We start from the raw sequence: 13,887 nt of genomic DNA, 5'->3' as shown, positions 1-13,887 counted from the left end.
GAACAAAGTTAAATTTTAAAAAAAGAAAAAAAAATTGAACAACAGATAAGAACATTTTCAGGTGAATTTTTTGAGTCACAAATACACACACACACACACACACACACACACACACACACACACACACACACACACACACACACACACACACACACACACACACACACACACACACACACACACACACACACACACAAAAAAAAAGCAGATATTACTGGGCCTCATGGTGGCTCAGTGGGCAGTCCTCTTACCTCACAGCAAGAAGGTGTGGGCCTCAAACACATGCCCAGTTTGTTTCTGTGTGGAGTTTGTATGTTCTCCTTGATGGGTTTCCTCCCATTATCAAAAACATGCTCATTATGCACCTGACCATGGCAGCGTCTCTACATCTGGATCTGGTCCCGGGGTGTTGGACTGTGGCTGCCTAGAGAGAAACACCCAGACATGCAGAGTTACTATTTCTCTGAAGGTTGGAGTGTTTTCTAATTTGAGATCATGCTGACTTTCTCCATCAAATCAAAGCCATCTTTAAAGTCCGGACCAAGGATCATATACATTTGGCAGAAAAGTCCACAGATGTGACCAGCTTTACAGTCAGAAAAAAAGTCAGAAAACTATAAAAACACTGACCCACAATTAATGGAGGAAATTGTTTACCTTACCTTTGGTTTGGAGGTTGGTGATTGTAGAAACAACAGCTCCTTGAGGGACAAATTATTCTAGAATAAGCATAAGAAAAACTGCATGAAGCTGCGGTGGAAAACTTTAAAACTTTTCACACCGCTCTTTATCACCGGGAAAATGATAAAAATGTACTCTGGAGCCCTTCTTTTGATGGCTTGTGCAATCCTATACAGCAATGAAACACCATATTGGTATAATTTGTGTAGACAGTCGTAAATAAAGCGAAAAGAGCACACCTGCTAAACATAAGGTTGGGTCATTTGGTGCTCATGCAATGCCGAAGTTGCCGTCCAGTATGGCTACGTGAGCACATATCACGTGATCCGTGGGTGTCACCTGCACACAAGGGCGTAGGTTTGGTCTCAGCTTTGGTAGGGACAATACCACCCCCCCCCCCCCCGGCCCCCCTGCCCACCACCACCATCACCCCCTAACCCACTCATACCATTAGACGCACAAGTACAGCACAATACATAACATATGACGACATAATGCTGAATAATTTAACACTTTATTTACATTATTAAGTGTGTAGGCAGACAAAGAAATAGCTTAAATAACAAACCCAAAATCACAAATCTATTCTATAGGCCTACACCTGAGAGAACAAGACAACAAAAAAAATACTTGTGGAGCTAACAAAAAAAAAAAAGTTTTTGCAACCAAGATGTATAATCTATTCTCTTCATCAATAATGCAGTTGTAGGTATCTGGCAACCTAATTTGCCAACAAAAAAAAGGGCTTTACAATGATATATGGTGTATTACGGTAAACGAAGCCTGTGATGTCATAACGCAGAGGAAAAACATGGAAGTTTCACACTAGTGCGCCGCTGATTCTCATTACCGTAAGTTCTCATGTAAGCCCTCACGCTGAAAAATTTCAACACTGACAGCAAGCCAAGAACCCGTGCTTTCCAACAGTGTGCTATATGTTGCATATATTACGGTAAAGTGCGTTCGGTGACTTTTGAAACGAGGGAAAAGTATGAAAAAGAGCGCAAAAGTGACAGAAAAGTACAGACAGCAAACATAAATGTAGTAATTTTTGAGGAAAAGGCAGGGTGTTAGTGTCATTTGTGAAGGTGTGTGTGGGTGTGCAGTTTATTTTAAGTGTGGCGCACAGTTTTGTTCGCAACCCCTCCCCCCCGCCCTTCTTGTTTTTCTGCACCGGAGCAGTGTTGCCAGATATGAAATATGAAACTATCGTACCAAAACCTCAAAATTATCGTATTTTGGGAGAAATTATCGTACACAAACAAAACGCATACAACGTAGCTATTTTAGCGTTTTTTTTTTAATTTACAAAGAATTTTATGTCACATTTTTAAACAGTAATTATAGTAATGGGGAAACTATGGCACAAAAAGAACGCAAATGCACAAGCAAATGCACTACCAGACTAGAAAGATTTTTTTTTTTTTCTGTGAAGGGGCACAAACGTGTTAATTACCAGACTAGAAAGAGTCGAATTCAACCTCGAGGTCGCTGTCGTCATCTGATGCCATGGCCACTTGTGCAGATTTTGTTGAACACAGAAAAAAATGTTGACACCTCCATAAGGAACTTTAACTTTTTTTTATTTTTCTTGTATATCTCTTTGCTCTTGTGTTTTGTTCGTTTGTTATTGCATTTGTTGAAATAAAGTTTCGAAAAAAAAAAAAGATGTTGGTTGGGGAATCTTCCTGTCACGGCAGAGATTGGATTTGAACTCATTACTTTGTATGGAGAGGGGGCGGGCTTTCAAATGACTGTCCCGGTCGCCCAAAGCCAGCATTTGATGCCGCCTGAGTGCAACACCTGCAAAATGATTCTTGGGTGTCAGAGAGAGATGCGTGTTTGGGCAACCAACTGAAATTATCGTACATATTGGATTTTTTCCCATTATTGATCGTACATTTATTGATCGTACATCGGACAGAGGGCAAAACTATCGTACAAATACGATAATTATCGTACATCTGGCAACACTGCACCGGAGCCACCCATCCTCTGCGCTCTGGGACCTCCCACTTTACAAATGAAGCACTGCCTGCCACGAGATGCGCTTTGTTTACGGCCATGTGAGAAGAACGTGAGCTAATGAAATTGCAACATGGGTAACACTGTCACTCTGGCACGTCGAAAACACGAAACGTGACGACTAAAATTATAGTATCGAGTTCGCAAAAAAATAGTGAATGATTTTGTTATATAAAAAAAAATTCTAAATATTGGTAGGAACTATTTTGCCATCCCAAAATATTGGTTGTGACTTGTCCCTATGGTCCATATGCAAACCTACGCCCCTGCCTGCACATAAGGAAATGGTTCTATACACAGTAAATTATACTCTGCCAGGATAACATTTGGTCCCAGTCCAAATAGAGTGAAATACACTCTATTATAGAGTGAAATCAGCCGTACTGTCTTGTAAAATCACGTTTTTCAACTCCAACAAGTGTCACTCACAGCATGATAGAGTTGATTTTACCCTGTGACAGAACTGTTATCCTGGAAGAGTATAATTTACTTTGCAAAATTTACTGTGTAGAAATGTTTGAGAGCTGTTTCTCTATAACATTATTCTATAGAAATCATAATTTTCCATAGAATATCAGTACATGGAAAACCATGTTATTTCTACAGAAAAAATATCTTACAGAAAATGAAGATGAAAGAAATTGAGAAAATTAATGAAAGTTGGCCATTGCTACACCAGTGCCCTCACCCTACCTTGCATGACCTTCGTGCACTATTGAAATATTTCTAATATGTGTATGATATACATTCCCCATATTCCTACCATGATATTCTTTGAATGGTAATCGCCATACATGCTACTTACTATGTTACACAACAAATTCACAAATGTGCCCAACAAACTAAAGAAAAAGGTTTTTTGTGACAAGACTTCTGTATGTTCAAAAGTTTTTTTGTCCAAATAAAGTTCTACCTAATAATTTTACTAAGGAATTTTCATTGAAAATTCGGTAGAGTATTATTTTATAAAGAAAATTGTATAGAATAAGAATTCTGTAGAGTACTCTCTAAACTATTTCTATCAAAATGTATGTATTTTACTCTGAAGAAAGTTTGACAGATCAAGAATTCCTATAAAGGGTTTTGTTTCAATAGGCTTTTTTAAAAAAAATAAAGTTCTACAGAACACGATTTCTATAATGCAATTTCGATAGAATTTCTAAAGAAACCATCTCTGTGTTCTATAGAAAAGATTGTTCAAAATTCTAAAGGATTATAGGATTATAGCACACTTTTTGCAGGTTGTTGTTCCTCTTTCATGCTGAAATAATTTTTCTTGTTTATTTAAGCAAGCCATGTATGTGCACATCAAACCTGCATCCCATATTACTCGCAAAGATTTGACATGTAGTTTTTGCACCAGCAGGGGGAGACAAACTTCAACAAATGAGGACTACAACTTCTGCTAAAAACTGACGTTGACATACTTGATAATTGAAGGCCAGTGAATTACAGGCAAGCAGAGAAAATGATGTCATGCAAAAAAGGCTGCAGCGACACGCCCACCTGCTGCTCTTTATATCTGTTAACTACATGAGACTGTTAGTTTTGTTCTGGAGAACATGGACCTGATCATCACACACGTCATCTCCAAATTATCAGTCTTTGTGCTGTTTGCTGCAGGTAATTTATAACATCATCTGTCTTATTTTACAAATAGAAGTTACCCAATTTCACTTATTTAGCATTTCTGTAGATGTGATGAAAACAAATGTTTCAAAATTTCACGGTGGTGATTTTTATTGTTTTACAGGTCTGATTGAAGGAAGTGATGTCAGACAGACAGCGGCATTGTGGGAAATTGTTGGCAATAATGCAGCAATGCAGTGCAGCCACACCAAGGATGTATCTTTCTATAAGATGTCATGGTACAGACAGCTTCCAGGAAAAACAATCGAACAAATTATGTTAACAAGAACTGGCACCAAAAAATCATGAGTTTGTAAATTTCAGTAAGGAGAAATTCTGAGCAATCAAGTCTGACATTCACAGTGGGACCTTCACAGTCAATAATCTGGTGCTGCAAGACACAGGCCTGTATTTCTGTACTGTGAGTGCGCACGGTGGTGCACAAACACTCAGACGGTGGAAAAACTCAAGTGCATCAAAAACTGACGCAAACACCTACAACTCTTGATATGTCTGCAGCCACACACAAAAGCGTCATTTGTGTAGTACTTTATGCACATTAACAAAGGACATGCATTCAACATGTCAGTGTTCCTGCTTCAGAGAAACAACAACAACAACAATAATAATAAATAATAATAATAAGAAGAAGAACAACACATTCAGTTGCACTTTTGTTACACTTTTATTTCAGCAATAACAGCAGCAATAATAATGATAATAGTAAATTAAAACAACAACAAAACCAAGATGATGTATCCTTCTGATTTTATTATATGGTATGGGATTTTGCCAACTTCTGATTGGCCCATGCGCCACTTTCTGAGCTGTACCACATGCCGAGTTGACCACTGGTGGAGCTGAGTAGACTGCGCATGCGAAACGAGTACACCTCGCGTGCAGCGTAGCGCTAGCTAATCGAGCACTGCCTTCTATCGATAACGACCAATCAGATAACGCGATACAACGCATACTTTGGTTGGCAGTTTGTTGACAAGATGGAAGATGACAGGTTTGCGTCTGTTAGCGTCGCTGACTTACAATGAATTTTACACAAAAAAGTTGTGAAGAACACCTGCAGAAAATCACACAGTCAGCAGCCAACCTGTTTGGCAAATACGTCACTGAAAAGGGACATGCCCCTAACTTTGAAACTTATGACAGACGGATGCTTGACGGAGTACTTGATCTATTTTACCCGCAAGCTAGACAGGCGAATGGTGAACTTTATAAGAAAACAAGCCTGATGACTCTTCATCACGGACTTAACAGGCATCTCCAGTCGATCGATGGGATGTCAGTTGGTGCAGTATGACAGTAATAATAAAGAGTTGAAACTTGAGATTGATTTTTCAGTTTTAGTATGTTTGACAAACTCCCAATTTTCTTGTTCGCCATATAAAAAAGCAGTTATAGACTTTTTATTTCGGTGTACCCGTGATTATGCGGACCTGGTCAGGATGGGGTTCACCGAGGTCTTGGCCAAGGGTACACCTCATCAAACGTCTATAATTGTATAATGTAGGTTGGCTTCAACTAGAATAAAAACAGTGATTGCAAAAAAATTGTTAAAGGACAATTGTTTATTTATTTATTTGTTTGTTTGTTTATTGTGATCAGTCTAAAGCACACCTGTGCAATAATCATGTTATTTATTCAGCATCTCGATAATACACACCTGCCAGTAATACGATCTTTTGGAAAAGGTGAAGGGCTCACAAAGATTAATCTTTTGTACAAGAAGAACTATTAAATCTTTTACATCAATTCATGACAAATGGAAATTAAATCAAAGGTGTTTAACTACTATTTTTCTTGAGTATATAAAGTCGGCTGAGGCTGGTGCACGCGTTCAATTCCAGCATCTCCAGTGTTGCCAGTTACTTTGAAAACTTATTTTATTAGTTACGTTATTTGGTTATTTCATTAGCAACTTTCTGCAGTTACTTTATTAGCAGCTGCTGACAGTTTGTAACTAATAAGGTAACTTGTAATCTAACTTGGTTACTGTTACGATTGCGTAATCAGCAAAGTAACTAATAGTTGCTTTTCTGAGTACTCTGTCCTAAAAAATAACCAAGTCAGATTACGAGTTATTTTATTCGTTACACTGAGGAGCCGACAAGTTGATCGCAGCTGCTAATAAAGTAACTGTATAAAGTATCTGTAAAATGTAACTGTATAAAGTAACTAATGAAATAACTTTTCAAAGTAACTGCGGCAACACTGCCAGCCACACAAATTCTTCAGCTGGTGGTTTGAAAACCTGAATGTCAATTGAACTTGCTAATTACTCTTTTATTGTTCTACTAATTAGTTGCTTTTGTTCTTTGACACCAGGGGGCAGGATAATATTTTCACGCATGTTAGTGATTCTCCTGAGTTTTTGACTTTTATTTTATTCCGTACTGCTCTGGTTTTGTTTCGCTTGTTGTGTTTTCTTGTGTGTATGTGACGTGGAGTGTACCACACACAAACACACATCATTCATCAGCTGGAGTATTTTTTCTGACAGTCACAAGTCTCTGAGCCTTGTTTTCCCACGTTCATCCGCACCTTGTCTGGTTTCTGAATTTCTGTCCTCGAGATCTTGATCCCAGTCCGGCACACCCTGATGGCCCGACGCTGCCACCTGCCTGAAATGCTGCGTGACCTCTCTGTGTCTAATAATGAGATTTATTTATAGACTCTGGCTGCTCTTTGTGTGTTTTAGGTTCCTTATGCCTGCAGATTTTTAATAACTCTGTGACCAGCGTTCACTGTGGAACATCTGTGGTAACAAAACCTCTGGTACTGCATGACAAAGACTGTATCTCTGTGCCGAGTCATCTTGGTGAAACAAATGTATTTAATGAGGCTTACAAACTGTGCACAGTTATAACAGCGGTACCAGACATTTATCTCAGCAGCTGTTCCATCTGTTCCCATTAGATCTCACAAGACCAGCAGGGTAGGTCCTGATTAGAACTTGGATAGGAGACCTCTTAGGAAGACCAGAGACTGTGCCTGTTTCTCTGGGCATAAGTAGACTCTGATCAGGAAGGGCACCTGGTATTAAAATTGTGCCAAATCCCAACACAATTCTGTAGGGGTTCTGTTGTGGTGACCCTGAAGAAAAAAAAAAAACACTTGAAAGATAAACAGCAACCAAATACTTATCTCATATACAATAAGACTGGATGTTTGTACGTCTGTGTTGTGGGTACGTTTTACACTGACAAAGTTAAAACTGTTACCTGACTGATACGATCATTCAAACTACAACTCCATGAATCTTTTCAAGTAATTCCCAGTCAGTCATTACTGAGTAAATACCATCAGACTTTTACAGTTTAGTGACACATTTTAACATTTTATGTTACAGCCTTATTACAAACTGGAGTAAATTCATTTTTTCATTCAAAATTCTATTCACAGCACCACATAATGACAACATGAAAAAAAGTTTTTTCTTTTTGCAATTTTTTAAAATAAAAACTAAGAATCACGTGTACATAAGTAGTCACACCCTTTGCTCAATACTTTGCAGACAGGGACGGTCCTGGAGGCGGGGCGACCAGGCAGCTGCCCGGGGTGGCATCGCGGGGTGGGCGGCATGACCGTGCGGGAAAAAAAAAAAACGGTCAAAAAAAACAAAAAAAAAACAGGGTGGGGGGGTTCGTGGTTACAACGCGCTCAACTTTTGTTCAGAATCAGCTTCTTATCACTGGTAACGACACGGCTTTCCTCTCACTCAAACCCGCAGCTTCACAGTGCTTTAAACGGTCCACAGAGTTCAATAGCGACACAAAGACTGCAGCGAAGCGAGACGAGTCATTGGATAAATGCTGGGCTTTGTCCCGCCCATCGGACGCTCAGCGTGTCTGGGGGTCTATGGGGCAGTGGGCTGGCCTCGGCTGGCCCGGACGCTCAGCTTCTGCATGATGATTGGATGATCTGTCTGAGGCTGAATCCCTTTTTGATTGACAGTGAAATGAGCGAATCAGCGATCTTTTGGTGTAAACATCCGTGGGAGCATTTTTTAATTTTCATTCTGTTCTGAGTTGAACCAGAGACTTTCCTAATCCTCTTAGCGGGATTTTCTTTGTTAAAAATGACTAGCGACAAATCAAGCTTCTATTTCTGGTGTTTGTTTTTTGTAGCTGCTTGTGTTTGGAGACTGACTTCTATCACTCTTTCTGACTTCTATCGCAGTTTCTGTCCCTACCGAGCAGCGGGTGCTGCTGAGCTCCTCCACCGTCACAAAGCACTCACAGGCGGACACACTAGCCTCGCGTCAGTCCCAGCTAGCGAGCTAGCTAGGTAGCAAGCTGCACATAATGGCATACAATTTAAATGTTGTGGACCGGATTTTGGCAAAGCCATTTGATAGTCTTCCTTACGAAGAAGCCATGGCTGCTGTCATGACTTCAGCTCTCAATGGTTTGCAGGCCAAAGTTAAAGCAACAGCCCCCAGTGCAATGTTTGTGCATTGCTATGCACACAGACTGAATCTGGTTCTGTCTCAGGGGGCTAAATGCTTATCTGAGTGCAGGATATTTTTTGCATCACTCTCTGGGTTTGCCACATTTTTCTCAAAATCCACAAAGAGAATGTCTTTTGTTGAGTCTGCAGGCTGCTCAAGGTTGCCCAGAAATGCTCCTACTTGATGGAATTTCACATCACAGATAGTGAGCACTGTGGCAAACAATTATGATGCCTCCTGCAAACTTTTGAGATGATCATTGCAGATAAGTCCATGGATGATGACACATTAGACTGTGCCAATTTCTTTGTGTTTGTTATTGCAGTAGTCATTAAAACCGGAAATTTGTTCTTGAAAATAGCTGTTGTGAGTTAATTTGTGGGATTGTGGGTGTTCTGGACGAAGTTAGTGTTTTCATGGGTGGTGGGGCGGAGGTGGTGGCCATGTTAGTGTGCGGGGGTGGGGGTGGGTGGGGGGTTTCACCCCGGGGAGTAAATCACTCTAGGACCGCCACACCTTTTGCAGCAATTACAGCCTCAAGTCTTCTTGAATATGATGCCACAGGCTTGGCGCACCAATCTTTGGGCAGTTTTGTCCATTCCTCTTTGCAGCACCTCTCAAGCTCCATCAGGTTGGATGGGGAACGTTGGTGCACAGACATTTTCAGATCTCTCCAGAGATGTTCAGTTGGATTCAGGTCTGGGCTCTGACTGGGTCACTCTAGGACATTCTCAGAGTTGTCCTGAAGCCACTCCTTTGATATCTTGTGTGTTTTTCATCCAGGATGTCTTTGTACATTGCTGCATTCATCTTTCCCTCAATCCTGACTAGTCTCCCAGTTCCTGCCACTGAAAAACATCCCCACAGCATAATGCTGCTACTACCATGCTTCACTGTAGGGATGGTGCCTGGTTTCCTCCAAACATGATGCCTGGCATTCACGCCAAAGAGTTGAATCTTTGTCTCATCAGACCAGAGCTTTTTTGTTTCTCGTGGTCTGAGAGTCTTTCAGGTGCCTTTTGGCAAACTCCAGGTGGGCTGCCATGTGCCTTTAACTAAGGAGTGGCTTCCATCTGGCCACTCTACCATACAGACTTGATTGGTAGATTGCTGCTGGAGCTCTGACAGAGTGACCATCGGGGTCTTGATCAACTCCCTGATTAAAGCCATTCTCCCCCTCGCTCAGTTTAGAGAGGCAGCCAGCTCTAGGAAGAGTCGTGGTGGAGCTAAAATTCCCCTGATTTGTACCTCGAGACAATTCATTTGACTTCATGCTTGGTTTGTGCTCTGACATGCACTGTCAAGTGTGGAACCTTATATGTAGACAGGTCTTTCCAAATCATGTCTAATCAACTGAATTTACCCCAGGTGGACTCCAATTAAGCTGTAGAAAGATCTCAAGGATGATCAGTGGAAACAGGATGCACCTGAGCTCAATTTTGAGCTTCATGGCAAAGGCTGAATATTTATGTACATGTGATTTCTTTTTTTTTTTTTAATTTTCCATAAATTTGTACAAATATTAAAAAAAAAAAAAACCCTTCACATTCATTATGGGGTATTGTATGTATAGTGCAGCAGATATTTGTAGGATTCCTCTGTAAATATTAATTATAACATTAATTAAATATTAATATAAATATGTTATCTGCTGCACTAGTAGAATGTTGAGAAAAAAATGAATTTCATTCATTTTGGAATAAGGTTGTAACATAACAAAATGTGGGAAAAGTGAAGCGCTGTGAATATTTTCCAGATGCACTACCGATACATCCATGCAAATTGTTAACTTAATTTTTTGAGAATCAGTAAATTTCCACATTTTTCATCAAACTGTTTTTTCCCCCCAAAGCCTTGTCAACCTTTTTCCATTTGCTTTTTATACCATGAACAATTTTGTGCCAACTTCTTTTGTTTTCAGTTTTCAGTTGAGAATATGAAATATATTGATCGTTAGTGATTATAGTTAATACTTTGGAGGAATCACATGACACTCCCACAAACACCTGCATTTACTGCGATTACCAGCAGCCTGTGAACGCCTCACACCACACAGTGACTGACACTTCCCTCTGTAACCGACTCACAGCTGAAGTTGTTGAAGATGATATTCACAATCTTAATATTGTTCTTATTGTATCTGCCGTGGATTACTGGTGAGAAAAAAAAACACACATTCCACACAGGAAACACTTTACAGCAGCTCACAATGAATGTTTAATTGTAATCTATGATTTCTCCACAGGTTCCTCCAATGTCCTTCAAATGCCACCTTTCATTATACAGACCATTGGAGAGTCTGTTTCCAGTCAGATTACCTGCTCACACAGTATTCAACATTACGATCAGATTGTCTGGTACAAACAAGACGTCCACAGAGCTCTGAAGTTCCTGGGATATCTGAATGTAAACTCTGCATTCCCTCAAGATGATTTAAGGGACAAAATCAGCTTTAACGGAGATGGACGTGAACATGGGACCCTCACAATTTCCAATCTGACATTAAATGACAGTGCTGTGTATTTCTGTGGAGCCAGTCTGCACTGTGCTGCGACTTAACCTCAACTCTCGACAAAAACTCTGTTTCTGCCACACCTGCAGCTTCCGGCTTTGAATAAAGACTCTAATCACTCAAGTTGTTCATTAAAAAAATATGAGTCTTTATCTTCAGTATGGCTCCTTTGCAAATGTGTTTATAATCACGCAACAGTCAGTCAGCTGTTAAAAGTTAGAGAACTCAAAAGTGCATTTTTTCCTCAGTGGAATGGAACAGAATTGTTGTACCAAGTTAAAAAAAAATAAAACAATGAAGTATGTACAGTGGGGGAAATAAGTATTTGATCCACTGCCAATTTTGCAAGTTTTCCCACCTACAAAGAATGGAGAGATCTGTAATTTTTATTGTAGGTACACTTCAACTGTGAGAGACAGAATCTAAAAAAAAAAAAAAAAATCCAGAAAATCACATTGTGTGATTTTTAAATAATTAATTTGCATTTTATTGCATGAAATAAGTACAGTGAGGAAAATAAGTATTTGAACACCCTGTGATTTTGCAAGCTCTCCCACTTAGAAATCATGGAGGGGTCTGAAATTTTCATCTTAGGTGCATGTCCACTGTGAGACATATAATCTTTAAAAAAAAAAAAAAAATACGGAAATCACAATGTATGATTTTTTTTAATAATTTATTTGTATGTTACTGCTGCAAATAAGTATTTCAACACCTGTGAAAATCAATGTTAATATTTGGTAACTTTTCATGGTCTAATGGTTAAAGTAGACCTGCATTGAAATAAATGCAGTCAGATCTTTGGACCAAAAAATGACTTATATTTACACATAAGATCCTTCTGAATGTAGTAAAGTAAATCTGCAAGCCCAGATCTGTCATTCAACAGAGAAATCTTAATTTAAAAATGACAAATTTACAGCTAAAATTTAGCCCTCCGCAAAACTGTCAGCACATCCGGGACGCTGCCGAGACGTCAGGGAAAAGACCCTATCCCAGCATGCACTATGCGCGCCAACTGTAATTTGTGGATTTACGTCAGTTTGCATCTGCACCTTTTTCTTGTCTTATACGGAAGGATCTACTTTTTTAAAACTTCATATTGTCTTGCAGCACGTTTGGTGAGTACACATTTCTTTTATTTGTGCTTGAAAATTATTTTGGGGAACTTATTCATACACCCATTTGACTGAGTGGTGTCACATTGAAAATCTACCTTCTTTCGCCTCCGGTGTTACCGTCGCGGGGTACGGAGGCGGGACCTGCAAAGAATCCAAGTCATTAAAAAGATATAAACCTCTCTCAGCGGCCACGGAGCTCTGCGGCTCCGATTACCGGCGCTGCGGAAAGTCTGTCCTTGCAGCAACAGGTGTCACCGGCCGCTCCGCATCAAAACAGCGAGCGTAGTCTCTGGACTTTTGCCAAGTTGGCTGCACCTCCATTCAGTAGACAGGGACGTGGTGCCGGCTGCACAGCAGACACGGGGGGCGATGTGAGTGGCCCGCTTCAGCATTTACCGAGCACGCAGACTCAGTAAGCGCAGCGGAGGCAGAGAGAGAGGCATCAGGGAAGAACGTTACCCGCTGTCGATGTCGCCGCTGATCTGAGCATGCAGAGCTGTATCTCGCATTCATTGCAGCTTACTTTTGGATGTTGAAACCAGGGTGTGTATAACAGTAACATTACTAACAGATAAAATCAGTTTCAATGCGGGATCGGACTGAAGGCGGGAGCACGCCGTCTTCTGCCGGACGTCACTGCAATGACCCGGATGTACAAACAGTTTTCGCTGAGGGCCAAATTTTAGCTGCAAATTTGTCATTTTTAAATGAAGATTTCTCCGCTGAATTACAAATTTGGGCTTACAGATTTACTTTACTGCATTCATAAGTGTCTTATAAATACATATCAGCTATTTCTTTCTGAGATCTGACCACATTTATTTCAATGCAGGTCTACTTTAAGGCGTTGGGTTTGAGACCAGAAGATCCTCAGGTCAAATCCCAGCCTGACTGGAAAATCACTAAGGACCCTTGGGCAAGGTCTTTAATCCCCTACTGCTTCCGGTGAGCGCCTTGGATGGCAGCACCCCCACATCGGGGTAAATGTGAGGCATTATTTGTAAAGTGCTTTGAGTGTCTGATGCAGATGGAAAAGCGCTATATAAATGCAGTCCATTTACCATTTACCATTTTGGTACAGTAGCCTTTGTTTGCAATTACAGAGGTCAAACGTTTCCTGTAGTTTTTCACCAGGTTTGCACACACTGCAGCAGGGATTTTGGTCCACTCCTCCATACAGATCTTCTCTAGATCTTTCAGGTTTGGAGTTTCAGCTCCCTCCAAAGATTTTATATTGAGTTCAGGTCTGGAGACTGGTCAGGCCACTCCAGGACCTTGAAATGCTTCTTATGGAGCCCCTCCTTAGTTGCCCTGGCTGTGTGTTTGGGGTCATTGTCATGTTGGAAGACCCAGCCATGACCCATCTTCAGTGCTCTTACTGAGGGAAGAAGGTTGTTTGGCAAAATCTCGCAATACATGACCCCATCCATCCTCCCTTCAATACGATGCAGTCG

This window comes from Thalassophryne amazonica, chromosome 19 (assembly GCF_902500255.1).
Source record: "Thalassophryne amazonica chromosome 19, fThaAma1.1, whole genome shotgun sequence".
NCBI lineage: Eukaryota > Metazoa > Chordata > Actinopteri > Batrachoidiformes > Batrachoididae > Thalassophryne > Thalassophryne amazonica.
The sequence above is the reverse complement of the archived record's forward strand: the minus strand, read 5'-3'. Positions refer to the sequence as shown.